General features: G+C 38.2%; 1 long non-coding RNA gene across 2 annotated transcripts in view; it reads left to right on the top strand.

The window, feature by feature from the left end:
• The window catches only part of LOC119716087 (uncharacterized), a 62,834-nt gene that overhangs the window by 38,923 nt on the left and 2,732 nt on the right, over nucleotides 1–21,179 (top strand). For both annotated transcript variants that reach the window (XR_011807542.1, XR_005263770.2), the window contains one exon: nucleotides 19,311–19,419. This is a non-coding gene — a long non-coding RNA (uncharacterized lncRNA). The remainder of the gene's footprint in view (nucleotides 1–19,310; nucleotides 19,420–21,179) is intronic.

Here is a 21,179-nt window from a genome sequence, read left to right on the forward strand (position 1 = left end):
TGAAATTGATTTTCTATATGTATGCTAGCATGAAGCATGATGCAGACGGAATCTAAACCAATGAGTTAAAAATAATTTGTGAGTTAAGTTTCTGTATCATAACAGCTTTGCCAGTTTGGGGAACATTAGTAGTGGAATACAAAGCCCAGCACAATTAAGTAATTGTTTTTCTACTTTACAGCATCACATATCAAATAATCAAACAAAACAACAACAACAAGAAAAGAACACCTAATAATTTATTTCAGGTTGTATTTTTTATTGAAAGATAAAACTCTTCCTAGGTCTATTTATAAATAATGAGATTATTATTTAATAAGAATAGATATTTAGCTGCTGCTGTGATTTTTTCCAAAGCTATGAATTAATTGATTTTTTGATTTTAGACATTATACATTTGTAAAGAATAAGAATATAACACTACATTTTGTCACAGGACCTTTGGTGCTAGACTGAGCTATAAATCCTTTCATTCTTTGCTCAAAGTTCAAGCACTGGATGACAATACAGATGTGTCAAGGGTCTTCCAGTTGCCCCAAGCAGAGACTTAATTTCTGGCCTGTCTTGAGGAACTATTAGTCTTGTTCCTATCACTATGGGCAAAATGCTGTAATATCCTTTTGTTTATAGTCCAGGATACCCCAGTGTTGAATTCCACATACAACTATGTATCTGAATACATACATACATACATATACACTTATGCATATACATACATATACATATCTACATATATTTCTGGTGCTGCTGGAGCAGTAGAAACATGAAATAATATGCACTCCTGAAATGCTTTCTAGAAAATGACTTTGGATAAACAACTGTGAAAAGACATACACCTCATGTATTTGCTGAAAATGTACAAAGGTATGAACACTTGGTGAACATGAATGTAATAGGCTTTTCTTTTTCCCAGAACATCAGCTGTAGTCAATAGGACTGTGGGAGAGAGAAAGACACTGTGTGTACGTAGCTGATTTGCAGGGCAGAATTACTCTTCAGACACACACGCAACTGTAGAGAAGCCAGTGTCTTCTCAGCACTCTGTCCTGTCTACTCCAGATGCCATATAAGAATATATATATATGCGGGGTTTGTGTGTGTGTTTGTGCGCACGTGCAATGTTCTTGGGTCTCAAGAAATACCTGTGGTCAGGGCTCTGTAACCTTCAACTTGACCAAGACCACCAAATAAATGCTTTCCACTGAAAGAAGATCCAATTGTCTGGTCTTCACTTCTAAGTTGTCACAAGAAAGAACTGTATGAAAGTAAATGAAAAGATAGTATGAGCTATAAGTGAACTTTTGTTAAAGCATTGGATACACTGGGTCATGAGGCACTTCTGTTGAGATAAATTCATCTCGACATAATAAGGAAATGTATAAGGCTTATATAAGGAAATTATCACATGAATAAAGTATACGAACAAGTATAAAGTAAAATGTGGCAAAGTTTCTAATACCGGTACAGAACAGTTTAAAGTCTGTTTTTCATTTTCAGCTTTATTAATGGATCAGTAGAGAGGCCAAAGAGAAACCATTAAATGCATTAGAGAAAAGTGTGTGAATGTTATTGAGGACAGAGATAGAAAAAAAAATCAAACAATGCAAAATGCCTTCCTTGAACAATAAAACAATTGATTATTGGGCTATATAAATTGATTGCTAAAATGAAGTCAGGAAGGTAGCTTTTTTTTTTTTTTTTTTTTTTTTTCTTAATCCGGATCAGATTAAGGGAAAGCTGTTGGGGTAAGATTTTTATTTATTTATTTATTTATTTATTTATTTTTTCTTTCATTAGAACTGTGGGAGCCTGTCAGCTCCTAAGAACTTTCTGTAACAACTTCACTCCTCTTTTAGGGGACCAGAACAGCAGAAAACATTCTAGAAATTGTTTTTCATCTTTACAATTAGTTTGAAGTTATAAGATAATGAAGCTGTTTTATGGCCTGTAGAATAAGGGGAATAGGATATGGTATCAGTATTCCATGGACTTTCCTAAATGAAAGAGCTTGGATTATGGAACACAGAAATCAGTGCCCCTTGTGACCCTTGTGAGTCTTATGTTCCCGTTTCCAACCAAAGAGTTATCAGTGAGAAGGTATATTTGCTTTGGGTTAAAATGAAAGTGAGACTTTTTTACTTAAGGGAGCCTTTCCAGCGTTAATTAATCTAACAAATTGATTCTACATTTTGGCAAACTTTGAAGCATGTCACAATTTCCTGATTATCTAAGCCACGAGATTCAAAATGAAATAATAGACTTTTGTTCTAATCAAGTCTTATGGAGAATTGTGCATGACCAGCAGGCAGACGTTATGTGTCTCATTCCAGATGTGAGAGAGCTCAGAAAACTCCCAGAAACAGAGCCTATGTTACCACAACCCTAGAACCACAATTCACCAGACATAACCTTGGACGTTGAAGGGCAGAGAGGGAAAGGAGGGGGTAGGGAATTGGCAGAAGGAGTGTGTGGGCACCAGCCTTTCACCACCACTTTCTGCGGCTGCCTTGAAAACTGGAAGGGACAATTTCTGATCTGAATGTACATTTTGTCCTAGACATCTGGCACCAAGAAATCACTAACTTGAGAGAGGATGCTGTCAGCTCCTACCTACATTTCCTATTTGGCTCAGAAGGCTGCTAACAAGAGCACTGTCCTGGACTTGCTGAGTCCTGCTGGATAGTGCAAGACCCAGCAGATGCCTGGCACTTTTTGCTGATCACCATTTGTACAACTGCAGTGATCTATTATGGTAGTGTACCTCATGGCTTTTGATTCTGAGAGTTTATCTAGTTAATATCAGGAATTGTGGCCATTCCAGTGATGATATACTTCAGATATACTGAATATGTTTGCAGTCAGTTAAACCTGAGTAAATATTACAAATATTAAACTCTGAATTCAAACCAATCCACTGCTGAATTTTCTCCATGTAGGTTGCACATCATGTTATCGTGTAATCTAATGTCTATATGCAGAATAAAGGATGTTGGAATAAAATAACTGCTTTTCTGAGGTCTTGCCTCTGTTACAGAGCTTATTGTGGGCACATTCTCAGCACAATCTTTGCTGAAGTACCACATTTAAGTACTTCACGTCAAGCCAGTACAGTGTACTACCTTCAGCATTACACTCAGAGCTAACTAAAGGGAATGGGGGGCATCCAGAAAATTAAAGATCATAGAATCATAGAATCATAGAATATCCTGAGTTGGAAGGGACCCTTAAGGATCATCAAGTCCAACTCTTGACACCGCACAGGGATGTCTAAACCAAGTTGATTGCTTAAAATATGTTCTTGATACATGTCTAAGTAACAAGAAAAGCTTTTCGATCTTATAAGAGATAATTTAAAATGCCTAGAGGAAATTTAAAATTGTAATGAATAAACCATACTGTATGTATGCTAGTACTTTGACAGGACTGATCTTCTTAAGAAATAATAAAAGGGTTTGATATAGTTATTTGAAAATATTAATGCTATGTGTTGAAAAGTGCTGCCTCTGCCAAGATGCACTGATCTTTTCTCTTCTTCTTTTTTTTTTTTTTCTCTTCCTAGATAACAGTAAATTCTACCTAGATTCTTCTCCTAGCTAGTCTCCTAAAGTTCACCCTAAATTCTTTTAATTCTTTTTTTTTTTTTTTTCCCCTCATAAGTCCCAAAAGATCTTTTAAAGCCTACTTGAAGGGCTAGATTATGATGTCCTTACTCATAGTGACTAATTCACAATTTGTTACTTTCAAATTCTAGCCTGAGTCTACACCCTGAGGTGTGTGTATAAGGGAGCTATTCAGTATGAATTAGCAGTTTCCAAGGTGACTGGGGCTTTACAGAAAATATGCCAATTCATGTTATCGAAATTCATCAGTTTGGAACACTTACAATTCCAATTGTAGTAAAGAACACTAACAATAAATAGCAAGACACAACAGCATGCAAATTACTATTCAGTGCTTCAAAGGTAGTAAGCTGTGAGGCACCATGCCAAAGATCAAGGAAGAGCGGGTTTCTGAGCGTGAATTATTGCACCATAATTCATGCTCTGGTATACAATGTAGAGCTTGTAAGATCATTAGGGAAATGAGCTTTTAAATATTTCTAAATCAAATGCTGATTTGATAATGTAGTATGGTAGATTAGGATTCCTTCTCCCTTTCAATTTATAGCAAAAACATAGGACGAATTTGCCTTACTGACATTATAGTATGATATTTGGCATCTGGATTTACATGGCTTAACAGGAGTTGAGTTTAGGTGAAACCTCCAGGCTGTAGAGACTTCTGGTGGATGGAAACTTTGGAAGTCTATTCTAAATTTAGTAATATGACATACTTAACATACAAATCCTATAGGCTTTCAGGCTTATATGTAAACAAAAAACTGACAGTGGACAGCTGTCATGGAGACTTTATAATTTAAATAATGCAACAGTAGCTGGACTGTTTTTAAAGGGACCTTTTGATCTTAGGTTCAAAAGTTTTGAAACCTTCACTGCTGAGCTCTATAGCTTTTAACAATGGAAACATAAGCGAGGGGTACCAAACCTGTGCCTGCAGTCATATGAGAGAATCTTCCTACTCTGTTGAAGCAAATTCAGACTGCATTTCCCTGCATGCTTCTAGCTGGTATTTCAGAGGGAAAGTCAGCAGTGATGTCCCACCTCAACAGATAAAACCTCCACCTGTTGCAGATTAAGTATGTTTACATCGCATATTATGTCAGTGTTTAGGCATAAAATCCTAGTTTCTGCACAGGCATGTAATTTCTCACAAAACTGAGCAGTGGTACTCTAAAGCTTATGCTTTTCAGTATTTAGGTACTAAAACTGCTGAACCAGGGGCAACATAAAGTTTTGTTAGTGTTTTGCTTCACTGTAAGTGATCCAGTCTTTAACTGTAGCTTTTATGTTGTGGAGATCAATTTTGAACTATATTAAAGAAGAACTCATTTCTCAAAGCAAGGCTCTTGAAGAGGCGGTTATGCAAAGACATCATTTTCTCCTGAAAAGATCCTTCTCCTTTAACTGTTCATGCTGGTAAGATTTTGCCTACATTTCTTTGTTTTAACTTTTTCTCACTAAAGCATCCAACAAGGGAGCTCTCTCTCTGCAGTGCAATTGACAACAGAATGACCACACTGTTTGAGATACAGTATACAGCATCACTGATATAAAACTCATATTTTTGGGTCTCATATGTCCTTGACCAATTGAATGATGTGGACTAAAGGGGTCATTTTCAGAGCTGAGGTACCTCTACTTGATTGAATTTAAATGTTTGCATGTGGAAAATAAATGGGTACATGAAGCAATATTTTAATTGTCTTATTCACCTTCTAATTATCTTCTTTCAGAGTTAAAGAGACTGGCAGAAACTTTCCTCTTCCCTTCCTTTTCAAAGGGGTTGTGTTTGCCAGAAAAAACAGTATTTGACATTTTACCAGTGTAACTGAGGGAGAAAATGGCAAAATTAAAACAAGGCAAGGTTCACTCAGAGGCTACACTGATACTTCAGGGCAAAGAAAAAACTTATTCAACAGGAACTTGAAGTACATAAAACAATAAGCCTGAGGTCCCTACCAAAGGCTTCTGGCACTGACAGAGTGTAAATAGTAAAGATTAATAAATGTGATTAATTAAATCAGACCAGATTTTGCTAGAGGACACTGATGTGTTCAGGAAAATTTCTCTGTCCCCTCTTACAAAGTTTTATTGTAGAAACTGAAGCAGCTGTATTATTTCAATAACTGAAATATGGATATAGTCAAGCAGGATATTCCACTAATTAAGGCATCTTCTGTGGAACCATGAGACATTTAGACCTGTCCAACTGCTAGTGATAAGGAAGTGAGTATAAAATTGTAGGAGTGATTTAGATCACTAAATCATAGTTTCCTTGTGAAAATTGTTGCCTATAGCATTGTTCACAGTCCTGAGAGAAGATCTGGGTTTTCTCATCTCCACAGGTCATTTTCTTCCTTATTATAGTTAGTATAATTCCTAAAATGATTACAACTGGTGTACATAGAACTCACTTGTTGAAAGCATAATCTAAAATGCTTTCATGTAGTATCTGTTTCCTCTTTCCTTACCTTTAAGGAAGAGGTAACTGAACTAGCAAAGCAGCCACTGTAACATTACTGAGTATCAGTCAGGGACACTGGAAAGTAAGTGATGTCCCAGAAGACCAGAGGAGGAAAAATATAATGTCTGTCTTGAAGCACAGAGAGAAAGAAGACTTGAAAAATTAAGTCCAGCTGGCCTAATGGCAATACTGGGAAAGATACTGAAACAATTTACTAAGAAGACAGTTTATAAGTACTTAAGGATGATAAGAAAAAGCCAATACAGATTTTTCAGGAAAAAGAATGCCAAGTCATTCTAATTACTTTCTTTGACAAGGTAACTGACCTTGTAAAAAAAGGATGTGGCAAATATGATATATATCAATCCCATGTTTTAACCCATTGTCATAAAACATGCACATAAGCAAATTAAAGAAAAATGACCTAAATGGAAGTACTATGAAGTGGCTGAAAATCCATGGTTGAGAACAGGTGTGAGTGATTCACCATTAAAGTGCGTTGTTGGTAAGTCTATTTTGGTCAGTGTCAGACTGTGCAAACTCTCGTTACAAAATCTGATGTTTTCTGAGAGTGAGAGAGATTGTAAACAGTTTCTAAAGCATAACTCAATTTTAAAATGATTGTGAAAAATTGGAAGAATGATCTGAAGCCACTGAAATGAGATTCAATAAAGATTAGTGTGAAATGTTGTTTCCAGGGAGAGACAATCACATACTTAGATACAGAGCACAGAGTAAATGGCCAGACAACAGTGCTGAAGAGAAGTAGTCAAGGGTGATAGTGGAGCACAGACCAAGTATGACTCAAGAACATAATGTCTTTTTTGGAACAGCAACATTATTCTGTGGTGAAATACAAGAAAATGCCTTGTGTCAGACGGAAATAGGAATTCCATCCTACTTGGCACTTTGAGCTCTCAACTGGGTAACTCGACCCAATTTTGGGCACCACTTTTTTAGAAAGATGTAGACAAATTGGCGAATGTCCAGAAGAGAGCAACAGGAATGATAAGCGGTTTAGAAAACATGACCTATGAGGAAAGATTGAAGGAATTGGGTTTGTTTAGTCTACAACAGAAGAGCCTGAGAGGGACATGATAACAGTCTTCAAGTATGTAGAAGGTTGTTGTAAAGAGGACAGTGATCAATTATACTCCAAGTCCACTGACAAAACACAGAAAAAGTGATTGCTTTAATTTGAGGTAAAGAAGGTTTAGGTTAGATATTAAAAAAAAAATCATAAAAAATAAAATCCTCTTACTACTCTGAGGATAACTAAGCACTTACACAGTTTTCAGGCATTTTTAAATAATTAAGGAATAAAATAAATATGGGCCAGAGAAAATAGAGGTATTTTCAAAGCACATGGGTGAACTATGTAAATTACTGGGAAATTACTGGGGTTCTTTTCTTGTTCTATATTTCTGGTTTCTATGAAATATGTGCATTAGGGTTGCCTCTAATTTGCTCTGCAAACAAGCTACCTAGTCCTGAGCTTCAGGAATGCCAGAATTAATGAATTTCCTAATTTATACTAGACTCGTTTATTTTCATTTCTAAATTTGTCTTCTCATCTTGTTTTTTGAAAAGGGGAATACAGTGATCTAAAAGTATTGCAGGTACTTAGCTGAAAAGAACAACAACACGTAATTGTGTGTAATGGGCATTACTACTATTGTTATCAAAAGTTTTTATAAAGTTTTTGTTTTACTGAGACATTTGAAATCTTAAGTTAATCTTTTAAAGAACAAAGGGCATCAGTGGCCTAGTGCATGTCTTTATTTCCCAGAGAGCATGAACTTACTGTTCTGTTTCTGATATACCTGTAACTATGGAATTGTCCCTATACAGTACTGAATATGAAAAAGACATTATCATCTTCTGATCTTTGCGGCTCCTTAGCAAGGAAAATACTAGAGAAAGATGAGTTAATTTAGACCCATGGACTGTAGATTGCAGAGACCCATTGGCAGATATATATATTCATTTTTGCTGGTTTTGCTTTGAAATCCATAATTTGCATCAGAGAAATGGCAGGACAGGTGACAGAAGACAGCAACTGAAACCAACAGAGGAAAATCTGCCAGGGTTAAGCTTTCAAAAGCTTATAGCTAAATTCTTGCCATAGGTTCAGGTAGTATAAAACAAGGTGCTTAATTCTTGTCTACTGCTATTTTTACACCATTCAGTGCAGTTATTTGTGTTTTATAACATTGGTGTTAATTTTAACTCAGGTAAGCTAGTGGAAAGGAGATGCTAAAATTGTTGCAAGGTGATACCTATACTTGTGACTGAAAGAGACCTCCTAGGTCACAGAATCCAGCCCCCTCTTCCTACAAATTATCAGATCATATAACCCTCATCTATTTAATTAAAGTTGCCTTAAAAATCAGTATGAACAGTTTAAGAAGCTGAGCCAGGCACAGGTCTTGTATTTTCAACTGGAAATGTTCGTCAAAAACAGGGAAGGAAGTGATAGGCACTTTAAGGAATGTTTCTGGGTCCTAGGTTCTTGCATTAAACTGATGAAACTATTGAAGTGAGCCAAGTTAAATCTTGTGTAAAGGGTTTAGGAAAATATCTCAATAAACTCTCTCTCCTCTATGTCTACTTTAGCCCACCTATGAAAAATCAGCCATTTACATGTCAGCGGGCATAGTTACAGTCTATCCATAGCTAAAGAGCACAGCAATATTTTATGCTTAATCTGGAGCCACAGCCTTAAACTTTGCTCGGTTTAGACTTGAAGCTTCACAGAAACTGTCTACATTTACCTAATATATTAGAGTATTGTAAAGCTGGTACTCATTGCATTACCAGAAAAGCTGGCTTTTCAGTAAGATGTAAATCAACACACAACATCATGATGCTGACATACCACACTGGTGAACTGAATAGGTATCCTGGTGAACTTTCAGCTCTCACCTCTCTGACCCTGACTGAAACCCCTCATCAGTTCAATTATTTCATTTCTTTTCAACACCAGTTCCTATCTTGCAGCCCCTCTTCTCTTCATGTCTTTATTTTTCATTGATCAATTCCCTAGCAGGTACTTTGTGCTCCCTCCCAGTTCAGTTGGTTATTCCTTACCTCCACATGGACTGCAAAACGCTTCTTCCTGTAAAGAGACAGCAACATATCCCATAGCTAGATCTGCTAGACCTCATTAGATGACATGGTGAAGGTCTAGGTGTGAGTTATTCATTATATTTTCCTTTTACAATGCTGTCTCTCATGTTATAATCTCCTCCTCTCCAAGAAATAGCCACAATGTCTTCAGGTATCTGAGACAGCATAATTACACTCAAGCTGATAAAAAAAAACCACCATGTATGAGTACTGCTCTCTTGTACCTGTTGCACAGCATTGTGGTGCTACATTTCCTCTAAGCAAGTGGTTTCCCAGTGGATCTGTGATGTAATTATTACTTTGTGTTCTTTTCAGGTATGTTCAGTAGCATGAGGGCAATATTTCTGCTTGTCAGAATCAGATTTTCATAACATGAAAACTGTGGGGTTGTGTGGCATGCCTTGGTGCAAAGGTTTATTAGAGATCTGTGAATGCATAAAGTGTATGGGATAGTATTACAGGACAATACAAACTCTAATCTGTTGTGGTCTCACTCACCTAGACTGCTGGGTGAGCTCCCTGCCCCATGTGCTCTCCCATCAGTCAAGCCTGGGCATTAGTATTGAAAATTGTTAGTTACCACATGCCAAAACTGTGCCAGAAAAGGTACTAATAACTAAGCAAAATGAATGTTCATAGTCCCATAATCAAGTCCACTCCCTGGCTCTGTTTTATTTGGCAGTGTAGATATAGCCTATGCTTTGGACATGCTGTACAAAGTGTTATCTCTTTTATTTTTGCTGTAATGCAATGTGTGACATATCAGATGCTTCCATTTTTGAAGATATTTTCAGCCATGAGATTTCTTTTAATGGCAATAATGACAATAATTAAGAACAGAGTGCCAAAAAGTAGTTCATGTTTTGCATGTTATAGCTATTCTCTGAAACAAATGTCCTGTGCTAGAAAATAAGAAGCAAAAGGTGGCAGAGTTCATGGACAGTAACTCTTGCTTTGAGCTGGAGACCTCTCTTTAGACATGTTTATTATCATTTTGTACTGATTCATCTGCAGGTTTAGCAGCAAAATGAAAAGCTGTCTTGTTTAAAGGAAGATGTAACTCATTTTATGAACAAGAACTGCAAACAGCTGCTTCCATATGTTGCTACTATCTGGACAAATTCTTTGTTAAATGGCATCTTTAAGATTAAACTGGTGCTGAAAATAAACACAACAAAAGCGTGAGATGATTGAGGAGAACAGTGACCCACTCCAAGAGAAAATACACTTTGTTTCAGCTGATGATGAATCTGCATGACCCAGACAGAGCGTTCTAACATTGACTATCGCTGCATTCTGCATTATTTTGACATATAATATAAATGTCTGTGATAAGGGGTAAAAAGCACTTTGGCCCATCTGTGCTAGTTTTAAACCTGTTCGTCCAACTTTACTTTGGGATGTTCTTCCTTCCTCTCTTGTTTTTCTCTCTCATTTTTTTTTTTTTTAAAGTGAATTTAACATAGTTTGAACCTACTTCTGCTTTCTGCAGTATCTCTATTAGAAAATGTTTTAAGTGCAAACCTCTGCTATCCAGATTGAAACACAGTTTGCAAAGGTGTCATCATGCTCTCTTTGAAGTTGAAGAGAGACACATCTGCCTTGAATGAGAGCAGGATCAAATCACCTAAGCAAATGGTTAACTATTCAAATAGTCCCTTGGAAGCTAAGTATGGTTTGAAACCCTTTGTAAAGAAGACAGAACTCTGGCTTCAGTTTTAATGATGAAGTATTTTCCCTTTGTGACAGCTAAAATGTGAATCTCCTGCCATTGTCTTCATGCCCCTGGATTTACACTTAATCTTATGGATCTTTCTTCTCCAGCAAATCCATAGAGAAAAGTGAGATATGCAAGCACTGTCAGGGACTTCTCTTGTTCTGGAAGTCTCCTCCTAGGAGGGCCTACCTATGATCACCTGCTTCTTGCTATACTTTCCTTCTTTGAGTTTCTATTTTTTTGCTTCAAAGTGTTTTCTTAACAGAGCCTAAGGAAGCATATATATTTGGCAAATAATGTGCTATCACTTATAGATCATTAAATATCCTTTATATGCACATACTTCACATTGTTTCAGAAGGGCTGCTTGAAAATTAATTGAAGAAAGTGTGGAAGGGTGAGGATATGATTGTGGATACTTGTCTAAAAACGTACACGTGTCAGGTAAGTAAGTTCCAAGATTTTTTTCCAGACCCTTTTGAAAGAGAATTAAACTTGTTTTTGCATTACTATTTTGCAATATTTTCATGATATAAAGAACTTTTTTTTTTTTTTTTTTTTCCTTTGGCAAGCATATATTTACTTTTTGTTGTCATAAATGGAGGAGAAATCTTGAAAAGATGAGCCACCTACTGACAGTGCAGAGAGTCTGAAATAATAGCTCTCATGGGTCTGAACTCCCATTTCGGCATCAAATTGATTCCTACAGCTCAGCCTATCTCAGCGCAGTGCTGGACGACTTCTGCAGGTCCCACCCAACTCTGCATTTCTGTGCGTCTGGGATTTCAGAAATGACCATAGTCACAGCTTGTCACTGGGTTATAGGAAACCCCTCCATGGGTGTGTTTAAGGCACTACTCTGCAGCCATTAAGCTTTACCCATAAAATTCAATCATTTTTTCTAAGATGATAACAAACAGCATATTAATTACTGTGGACTATGTCATCTGTTGTCTTCTGTTTTGCCAGATTTTTTTCTTAATCATGTTGGTCTTTCTGTTTGTCATATCTCTGCAATCAAATGCATGTCATTTACACTCATCCTATCTGAACTGAGAACATACATTTCAGGCTCCTAAGTATTCAAGCAAAGTGTGCAGAGGAGAAAGCAAATGTTAGTAACTACTGTTTTCTGTGTCTCATGTGGAAGACTTATCTTGATGTACAGTTCTGTGCTGGTTTAAACAGGGAAGTGACATTTAAAAAAATCCACTTTGGGGGATGTTATTGAAAGAACTTAAATGCATGTTATGATTAACTTGCCAAAGCTACTAGAAGTAAACACATCCTTAATGTAGACTAGAACGTCTTCACATAAAACTCTTTCCCACATCCCCCTCCCTCCCCTTCACCTCCCAAGTTTCATCCTACCCTAAGGCAGTAAAATCCGTAGGGTGGGGGTTTCCTTAAACACATTGTATATGAGAGTATGTGACTTATCATCTCTGTGCCTCATTTACAGTGAGACTTAGCAGCTGCTTCACAACCATGTGATACATTGAGCTTTGTATAATAGTTCACTTGAAGGTCTTTGCACAGTTCAGGCATGTCAGCTGAGTACCTTCAAGCAGTGCAGGGACTTGTAATTAGAGTGGCCCGAGGCTGCTCGCCTTTCTGAGGGGCTTTGTCTTCCCCGTGGATCCCCGTGGCATCCTGTTTCCAAAGGCTTGCCATCTGAGTGCTCCAGCGCAGGCTCAGCAGGCAGTGGGGGGATCCGAGGTATGTCAGGAACTGCAAACAGGTATGAGAGTTCAAGCCTAGACAAAGGTCTTGTTAGTCATTTTAACATAAAGCATGCAGCACCTTGCCCCTCTGCTGGATCCAGCAGCAGGTAAAGAGAGAACCGCCCTGTGCTTTACCTCAGAGGAGTTATGCCCCAGTCCATTTCCAAAATAAACAATCCACTGTGTTTATCTGTAATGACTTTTGTCACTTGAAGCAAGTTGGCTGATGCAGACATTCCTGGGAGGATGTCAAAAGAAGAAACATACTGTTTTTCCAAGTCGTCCTTTTAAATGACTACATCACTTCTTCAACACTCCGTACCCTGCCTGCAACTTCCCATCCATTTTTCCCTGAGCATTTTTGGAAGAAGAAATTGAACAATTTGGAAGGGATAGCCTTGAACTTCCTATTTCCATTTCTGCCATACCCTAAGACAGAGAAACTAAAAAACCAACCAAACAAAACAAAACAAAAAAGAGAGAGAGAGAAAGAACCTGAAAGTTTTGTATAGAAGGGTACACTTTTTGCCACTCCTGTCTGCAAAACATATTTGAAAACATGGAGGTTTTCAAACAGCAAAACAAGGCAGTGCTGCTCCAGGTGATGGATAACTTGGTTTTACCTCATGAAAGGATTATTTTTGATGGCAGTGGTTGGAAGGAAAGTTCCTCAGAAGGTGGCACACTTTTAATCTGGCTCTGCAGAAAGTACAAATCAATGTATAAGAAATGGCAGGCATGTGGGTGACCCCCTTTTTAAATAAATTTGAAGAGCTGCCATTTCTGATGAATGAAGAACAGGTCCCTTGTCACAGGACTCTCCTTCCTCTGTCTCCCTAGCAGAGCAGGGCTGAGGACAACACATGCTCATGTCCACCATGGCATATAGCCCCAGTAGCTATATATATCCCTCTAAATAGAAGAGGGCCATGGGCCACCCTCTGGCTCCTGGCCTGCTCAGGTTCAGCTGTCCCCAGAGCAGCAGAGCCTGTCACTGGCAGGCCATAGCTCTCCTTGTAAATTAAATGGTTGGAATAAAGACAAGTGGAGTGTCTAGGCTGCCATACTATGAGGCTGGTTCTTGGCTCCAAGTGGTGCCAGAGATGGTCCAGAGGTCAGCATGGCCCCAAAACCATTCCCAGTAGGCCAGCTGAGCCAGCCCCCATCTTCTGGTGGGAGTCTTCAAGCCAGCTGGCCTGGGAGCCTGAGGCCAGGCCCAGGCATGCCTCATGACCAGTTTAGCTGGAGTTTGCACCCCCATGACGATGAAAACAGATACATGTTTCCTCTGGGCTGTGGGGTATCCCTAAAAGAGAATTACCATGTCACTCAGTTCAAAGCATCTGAAACAGTTGAGGGCTGTGTGACAGGCAAAACAAGCAGTGCTTTTATAGCATGGAAGGAACAGATGCGCTGCATACCAGCAGTGTGCCAGGATGGCATGGGAAGAACTTCAGGGTGTGGTGTCTGCTGGGATTGCATTAGAGGCATGGCGAAGGTGGAAGGAACCAAACGTGGTGCTTCCCCAGACCTATTGCCTTTTGGAATTGGTCCCTGGGGGAACCACCCCCTTAATTCCTCCAAAAGACATGCTCTGGTCTCCCACTGCCTGTGCAGCAGTCGCTTGCTGCTATCATTGCTTCTCTTCACTTCGCTTCTGTCACTGCTGCCCTGGCTTTGCCATAGCCTCTGGAAAGCTGGCAGTAGCATTTCAGTTATTGGAAGAGTTGGTACAGAAGGGACATAATTTCCAATGCTTCCCCCCCCCCCCCCCCCCCCCCTCCCGACCTGCCCAGCCCAGAAACTCCTTGTTTTGTGGACTGGAAATGCAGCCACTTGTGGAGGTTGTAAATGCACAGGGCTCCCTTCAGGCTTTCTCACCCAAGAACCCAGCTTGCTGGGCAATACAAACCTGAGACAAGACTTACATTGCTGTTTTCTGCTGAGGCACATGTCTAGCACTCAGAATAACTGCTAGTTTGCTTCCACTCCTAAGATCCTTGCAGCCAATGATGCATTGCTTGCTAACATAAAGCTCACAGGTTTACTGTTATTTTTTGTCTGCATTGTGTTTTAGTCATGACAGTCTAGGTAGACATGGGAAAGATTCAATGAGCCTATATGAGTTTTTCTTCTGCCTCTAGAAATAGCAGACTAGAAACAGCCCAAACACTGGGACTGTTTAGCTAGACCTGGAGTTTGGATACTGTGATTCACTGATGCTAATACTGTTATTTATATCTGCCAATTATACTCAGTAATACGGAATAGATTTTGGCCTGGTAGATCCTTTGTATGTTCAGAAACAGGGAAGCCTGATGAAGAGATTTCCCTGTCTGTCCCTCTGGGTTTGTAACTAAAAGTTATGACTTCAGGCTTTATATTCTCTCTAGCATTTTGAAATCAGTATCTCATTTTATTAACCTAAATGTTCTGGAGCTTACCTAATTACCTATGACATAAGAATATTGTCACTTGGCCAGTTTTTCTTTTAGAGATAATATTTTATGAAGTTCTATATATGCATCGCTGAATTGCTTCATGCATATCAGTGCTCTTGGAAATGAGCACTGTATCAAATTCATCACAGAGTTAAACTTGCAAGTTCACAATCACAGGGCTCATCCAGCAAGCTTGCATTCAGCTCATGTTAGTTTAACACTGAACATGCCTGTGATTGTGCTTTGGCTGGTGTCAGTGACAAAGTCCCATTGATTTAAAGGAAAGTAGGATGGGGCCCAAAATGCTAATTCTGTTGACTTTCTTAATGGGCTTTGGTTTAACCCTACAGCACTGAAGACTGTTTCGCTTCCTATGGCCCAACTTTATCTCTTCATCTCAATACTCCAAGTTTACATGACTCCCTTTTTCATCCCATCAACAAAGAATTATGCTGAATTACAGCTTTGTTACTAAAGAGGAATTGTGTGTTTGAGGTATATTTTTCACGAGGCATTTTGGCCAAGTGGATGAGGTATTAATATGAGAAACTATAAACAAATCTTGGTTTTTTAAACTGCAGATAGAGTGATTGGCTTAATTTGTTTCTATACACTGCCATCTTGAAAACTAAACTGAAGCATCCAAATTAAACAGGAGATGTAAATATTAGCCAGATGTTCCCTGGTGTCAGAACTCTTTTTTGTTTCTTTAATTCTATTAAATGGGTACACTTTTTTACATCTAACATAATGACCTATGTTTTAGGTTTTGGTCCTGGCCTAATGGCTTTTTATCATATGATTATGATATCATCCAATCATGTAAGCGTCATGAGATGCTGTTCAGCTTTGCTGAAGCACATGAGTGTCAAACTGCTTAGTTTAGGCTGAACCATTTGTCTGACTGTCTTAATGTGGGGAGTGAATGTGCTGTTAATTTAGGAAATGCCAGCTGAGGCTGAGGGTTTAGCGAGCCAAGCAAAACAGAACACTGACCACAGATTGAAACATTACAGAGTTCCTTAATGGTTCTGTCAAAAAGAAATATAACACTTTTTTTTTTTTTTTTCTTTTCTTTTCTTTTTTTCCTTCCCCCTACAGAAGTTGCAATAGTCTTCTGGTACAAGTAGCAACCGGTAGGGCTTTAGCATTGACAAACGTGGATGGAAAAGACAGGCACTCGACTTAGGTTTTGGTTCTTGTTTTTTCCTAAAGGCATTTGTTTGAGTTTAAAGATAGTAAAGCTTTTTATTCTATTCTTCACTTTTGGTATTACCTGACAAATTGCTGCAACTACCGGTCAGAAAGAATTTAGCAGATACAGAAAGAAGATTTACAATGTGCTTAAAATTGTAGCACTCACCTGTTGGGTTTGATGCAAATGAACAAATCAAAATGATATCTCTCTATTTTTTTTTTTTCTGTTACCTCAAGAGCTTTGCTCAGAAATATGGTCTTCAGTTTCCATCATTGTAGGTCTGGATATGTGAAATACTAAGAATGCTTGAAGATTGTTGAATATCCTGCTGGGCACTGACAGTTAAGCACTATGAAAACTTCCCTGTATTTGGCCCTAGAGCTCGAACAGTTATGAATTCTGCTGAGAAGGTTTGCTTCAACAATCCTTACTGTAAGACCCTTTTGCTCCTGAGCTGCACATCTGTTAGGGCCCTTGTACTCCCGTCTTTTTTTTTTTTATTGTTATTTTTTCTTTACTGATCTCTTTTTAACATTGCTGGTCTTGGTTGGAATGAGAACTTGTTTTATGATGACTACTTAGCACCCTAAGCACTTTGGTGGGTGAAAGAGAGAAAGCTTGATAAAATTATTGTTATTATTCTTTATCTATTCAGAGCTTTGTTTGAGAGAGAGGGCTGCCTGTGAACTCTCCTCTGCAGAAATTCTCATCACTTAGGCCATTTAAAAATAGACTGGACAAAGCACTAGGGAACACTCTGCAGAGGGTAAGTCTGCACTGTTAGTGAGGGGGACTAGATGACTTTCCCATATCTATGTTTTTTATTGTAGCAAGGTAATATTTTAGCAGTGTCCTCTAAGGCAACAAAACAGAATAGGTTAATCTCAAATGCACATCTGTCCTGGGGTTTCCACCACAGTCAAGCAACTACAGTGAAAATTTCAGCCATAAATGACTGAGTAAGAATAACTCTATTTTTTGCCGTCGAATTTCAAGATATACTTCACAGTAAGCAACATGAGTGTTTCAAAGTAAGGCTCTGAGGATCCTTCCTACTCATGGGAAAGCACTTTTCAGATCATCCTTGTGAAAATAGTGTAGATGTTCTCTTTTCCCCCCTCTCTGATGAAAGGTGTGAATTGCCTCCAGTGACATTGTTTCCATCTGTCTTGCTGCTATGTGAAGTACCCAGTCCTGTAAGACAAAGGAGGTGGAGGCCACTTACACTCCCAGAAGGCTCTCATCACATTGCAGTTTCGGGCTTTATTTTGGTTTATTAGTTTATTGTCTAGAGAATGTGAAAGAAATTGGACTGTGTTTCTCGCAGGGGAAGGGCTATATCTATTGAAACAAGTGCACCAGAATGAACGGATCAAAATCTAGAGAGGCCTTTTATTTCAGTTACTGAAGCCACTTTCTATTCTGTAAAGTATGTTTTATAGCATTTAAAATAAGCAGAGAGAGCCTCTAAAATCTTCATGTTTGTTTGGTCTCATATGTAAGCCAAAAGCCTATCAGTGCATTTTGTGAAGCTCATAATACTGCTGATTGCAAATACGATTGATATACATTCATAACAATGAATTAACAGTTCTTAGCATGTATATATATATTATGAATATAACAATTTGCATAGATGCAAGATGTAAAACTCCATAGCTGAATTCACAAGATATGTGTCTTGGTTTCAGTTAGAACAGAATTAATTTTCTTCCTAGTAGCTGGTGGAATGCTAATAATAGAGATGAATAACTGATCACCTCTCACCACCTCCCTCTCTTTGTTCTCATAATATGTATTTATTTAATGTCTAAAATGGTATTTTAATACCTTCATGGCTTGGGCCCACCTTTTTATATGCCCCAAAAGATTTTCACTCCATTACTGGGTACTATTAAGTAGCAGATCCCAGATCCTCAGCAGGTCAGGCACTGTCATTCATTGGCTGACCAGAAGCATACATAATTCATAATTAAACTTTGTTTATGGTATCTAGGGAATGCTCTCTGATATACCATGTTGCATCTGCTAGACCCAGCAACCCAAAATATAGCCTCCAGTCAGAATGTGTTTTGTCCTGGTTTTGTTAAAAAATGCATACAGAGGATGAAGTACTTGGTTTTATACTTGTTTTCTTCAATGTAAAGGCACAACATTTTTTTCATACTCTGCATTGTCTGTCCAATATAATTCTTTTCGTTAAATATTTTGTGGTTCTTTAGTCATTCAGAAATACTTCAAGAATCTCCTTGTGATTAAAGTGAGATGAGAATTTTTGTTTAACAGTTTCTCTAGTCTATCCTTTTTTCTGCAATGGTATTTTTTTTTAAATGATAGCACGTATATTATCCCAGGTTTGTAATCACAGCGGCTGTATATCAGTGTTTCACTTAAGTGTTATTAGTCAAGAACTGCTGCTATCAACAAAACCTTGTGATAACAGAAGTTCTGCTACAGTATCACTACTTCCACACTAAAGCATTTACAACTCAAAGATAAATTACGGGGTGGGAAAAACAAAACAAAACAAATCAAGCAAAAAAACCCACCCACCCAACAAAATAAAACAAACAAACACATAAGAAATGCAGGTCCTGTGAGAAAAATTGCATGGATATGAGATGGACTTAACACTGACCCTCATAACAATGACAGAACACTTGTGCATATCACCTGGGGTGGCTTCACAACTGCTTAGAGTGGAAGATGTAAAGCAGTCTCACTCACACAACTCTCAGGAGTGCACTGAGGCTGAAATGAGTACTGTCTGGGCTATTTTCTAAACCAATTCAAGATAGGAGTTGAAATTTATGCAGGTGCAAAAGGCCACAACCACTTCAATCAAGGTTTTTGTATTTACCTGGCAGCATTTCTCCCATGTGCTGAGTGGCTCTAGGTATGAATGCTGCAAAGGAGACAAAGGCCACAAGGAGGGTGGTGAGCTCTTGACCTACCTTTATCTTCTAGTTTCAACATGCTGGACAAATAGTATGAATTATCTACTATTTTTATTCCAGACAGGAGCTGCATTGCTGCCCACTGTTGCAGCCATAGCTTGGAGATTGGATTTCAGAGGATTCTGAGTGTTTTGGGAACAATGTCCTGGAATGGCCTTCCAGACAGGTGGTGAGTAGAAAAGACTAAAACATTGCTAAGAGTAGAGTTTTTCATGTTTAGAGAAGAGACAGTTCAGGACTGAAAAGTGAAAGCTCGGAAGTAGGTGATTTATTGGTATTTCCAAGGGGTTGTGTGATTTCTGTTTGTTGATCATTTGTTTTATACTATATTTATACTGGCCAGGAAGGAATTCCCACTTCCTTGACTGCCTTGATGTATACCTTGGCCTCTAGGTTGTTTATTTGTTTGCATTCCTTTGAAGACTGGCCATGGCTAGAAACAGGTGAATGGGTGCAGTAATAACAGCTTCCAGGTGCTTGTGTGGCTTCTGCTCCTCACACACCATCAAACCCATGTGCTGATCTGGCATCAAAAACCACTGCCCTCTTCCCACAAGTTGTACTGGCATGGCATTTTCAATTTTTGTGTTTTGCTTTTCTCTGTAATGGATTTAACCTTACAAATCACCTGCTGTGACGAGGACTATGGACAATAGCAATGCCTTTGTTTGACCTCCTCATTCCCTTGTCACATTAATCATCATGACTTCCAGTCCTTTTCTGTTGGTCTTAAGTTTGCTATAGAGTTATAAGAACTATTCAGAAAGGATAAAAATATAAAAAGGCCTTTTGTTCAGCTGCAGCTTCTGTAACCACTTTATGTTTTATGACCATGAAATCTGTACAAGAAATCCTTGTCATTTGACTTCTTTATCTTAGAGCCTGCTTCACAGTATCTCCAAAGAAAGTATAAACCTTTTCCATTTTTAATAAAGGAAACTTAACTGTATTTGAAAAAAAAAAAAATAAATCTCTGAGAATCTCTAATAGTCTGTTAGTCTGTTAGAGCACAATCCATGTATTCATTATTACTACTGCTTTGACTGTCTTACAAAAATATAATAAACACCATTGACCTTAAAGCCAAAATGAGTTCAGTATGAGATACAGCAAAGTATGAAAAACTGAAAATGTTTTGTTAGATTTGCACTGTATAATATCATTGATCATATCATTGATCATGGCTGTCTAACATGGAGAAACATCATGGTCTCCTAACATGATCTCTACCTGGAACTGCAGTGCCCATCTTCATGACTGGGGGCTCAGAAAAAAGTTTCTTAGAAAAGCTAGAGTGAGTAGAAATAGTATCATCATCTCACTGAGAGGGATACATAGGCTCAGAAAGTTTACAATTACATTAGCCAAGTTCACAAAGACCCCCTGTAACAGGGCCACAAATAGACCCACACAGCTTCCAGATTCCATTTGCTTGCTACAGCCAGAAAACTACACTTCCTCTGACTTAAGCCAATAATTACATCAAGGATATGTTTATCAGCAAGAGTTAGTCAAGGCTTTTGTGAGTTTATGTCTCTGTAGCTACTAACCAACATTTAGAGAATTTCTGTGGTCAGTTGCCATTAGGATTTCACTGAAAAACACAACAGAAACTTAAAAAAAGTATGTACTAATAGGCACATGTATGCACATTAAGGTAAAACAAAAAAATCCTTTTGCAAGAAAGAAGTGAAGAGCTTTAATTTATGTTAACTGAAGGAATTTGAGATTACTACTGACAGGATTTCCTTCTTTAATAAGATCACAGTAGTATAAATATAGGTGACACGTTGCCTCACTGAGAACTATAAAGTCCAGGTCTATGTTATGCAGACTTTCACAGCAGTTGTTTGCAGACGGGAAAATGTAGGAGTAAAGTAAGGAGCTGCAGACAAGTCTTAATGTCTGCACAAGCTTCCAGGCCCTAAG

Source organism: Anas platyrhynchos, chromosome 2 (genome assembly GCF_047663525.1).
Source record: "Anas platyrhynchos isolate ZD024472 breed Pekin duck chromosome 2, IASCAAS_PekinDuck_T2T, whole genome shotgun sequence".
Classification (NCBI taxonomy): Eukaryota; Metazoa; Chordata; class Aves; order Anseriformes; family Anatidae; genus Anas; species Anas platyrhynchos.